Genomic DNA, 2,303 nt, shown 5'->3' on the forward strand with positions numbered 1-2,303 from the left:
CCCTTCTGAGTTTATTTTCATTTTCGCATCATCGAGTTGTATTCATTGCTTTATATTTTATATACACTCGAGTTATTTTATCTTTATTGAGCTTCACTGAACCCCCTCGTGTATGCGTGCAGATGGTCTTGTCTTCTTGGGAATTGAGACTTTGTCATGGGCACGGCCAAGGTGCTTCGGCACTTGCCAGTGTGAGCTTCGCAACCCGTCGGAACACTACTCCCATAGAATTAGCTTCATCAAACGCAACACTAGGAGTCAAGGGAGTATTGTTTTGATTGCTTCTCCCACATTTGCTTTTGAAGGATGTATATTTTGAGCGAGCTTGCATGTGTACATTGGGGACAATGTACAACTTAAGTGTGGGGGGGAGTTTCATAGTGCACACATCTTTTCTATTGTTCTTGATTGTCATATGCTCACATAGCCAATGGCGGTTCACCTTAGTTGCAAGCATTGTATTCTTGAGTTTAGGAGAATTTCTAACATTGAATGTTTTCATGCTCTAGTTCTTGTTTGAATTTTTAGGAATTTTTGCCCGATTTACACTTAGTGCACTACTCACTCTTTGAACTTTATTGGAAACTCATGTTCGATGTTAAAGGGACTAGTTAGGTTTATTTTCTTGTGCTAAATTCTTAAAAAAAAATGATGAAAATGAAAAGAAGGATCAAAATAGTTTTATTGTTTATTTGTGCTTATTGAGTGGAAAGAGCTACCACCTATGAAGTATGAAGCTACTCTCATAAGTCGGATACTGGCTATGCCCTAATTAGAGAAAGAGCTATCTCATAGGATTAGTGAAAGCTACTATTCCGGTAGAAAGAGCTACCACCTCGAAAGTGTGAAAGCCTCCTTAGCGGCCGCTTTGGAAAGGGCTACCTTAGAGGATGTGTGAAGCTACTACCATCTTTGAAATTGTTGTCACTTTTGTAGATAAATAAGTCCCTTGCACTTAGAACTTTGAGGAGTATACCTTGGGTTGTTTTGAGTGAGTTCACACACATACGCGAAATTTGGGTTTGTTGTCCTTTTTGATTCAAGTTTTAAGCTAGAGCATTGACTTTTTCGTATTTAGTGTTGAAATTTTCCTTAATTGTAGAATACTTTCGTTGTGTACCTTGGTGAACCTAAGGCCAAGCACTTTCAATATTTTCTTCATTGGTGCACATAACATTTTAATTTTTTTTGCTTGAGGACAAGCAAAAGCTTAAGTGTGGGGGAGTTTGATAAGTGCTTGTGCGATACGAATGCGAAGCGTTCATTCCTTATGTTGAGCATTACTTTTCTCGGGTTTTTACACTAATATGTGTGTTTTTATGTTACATTTATGCAGGTAGGGTTGTGAGGCCGAGTATGAAGGAAATAGGTCAATGTGGATCATGATGCACCAATTTTGGAGGAAATCTTGCTAAGGTTCAAACGCGAAGACATAGGTCAGGTGTGAGATGCTAGAGTGTGTGCCAACCTCCTCGTATTCGAGTGGGCACATCCACTTGGAGGGGCACAAAGGCAGTCACATTCGAGCATTCCGACTTATGCACATAGAACAAGAGCTCCACCAACGTATACACCATTGAAGAAGCAAGTGATCCACGACGTGAACGTGTGCCTGTTTGCGTTACCCCGATGAAAGTATGGAATTGGGAAGCTATTCGGTCGAATCATCGTAGCAAAGACCGCTCACGCGTGCCGAGAAACTAGAGAAGCAGAGAATCCACACGGGCTGTGGAAATTATCCACGCCTGTGGTACTCATGACGGGCGTGGAGCATCCACGCCCGTGTAGTCGCCCGATTCCAGCCCTATTTAAAGCCGATTTAGCCCCGATTTTTGTATTCTTTTCTCCATCTTTTACCCAACTTGAGAGATGGCTTAGACTAGGGTTTCGAGGGGTATTTGCCAAGGTTTTGGAGAGGTTCTACGGCTCTGACATCGTCATTCTTTAGGAAGAAGGTTGGTAGGCGAGCTTCCGTCGAGGCATATCCTATACCGGACGGGGAAATCCTTGGACGACGAGTAAAGGACTTTCCACAAGACCATCGACACGACTATTGAGGGTTTTTTTTTATGGATTCATTGCTTTTACATTCTACTTCTTTGATTGTACTTAGCTCCATGGAGAGCTTAACCCCTAGTGGGTACTCGGGTATTGTGAACCCTAGGATGTATTTGTTTCTTTGAACCTCTTTGTTATGCTTTAAATAAATTGATGTTTATTGTGACTTCCAACCTTGAATACTTGATTGTATGAACATTTCCCCTAGAGTGACACTAGGGTTGAGAGTTCTTGTTGGTAACCTT

This window comes from Dioscorea cayenensis, chromosome 8 (assembly GCF_009730915.1).
Source record: "Dioscorea cayenensis subsp. rotundata cultivar TDr96_F1 chromosome 8, TDr96_F1_v2_PseudoChromosome.rev07_lg8_w22 25.fasta, whole genome shotgun sequence".
NCBI lineage: Eukaryota > Viridiplantae > Streptophyta > Magnoliopsida > Dioscoreales > Dioscoreaceae > Dioscorea > Dioscorea cayenensis.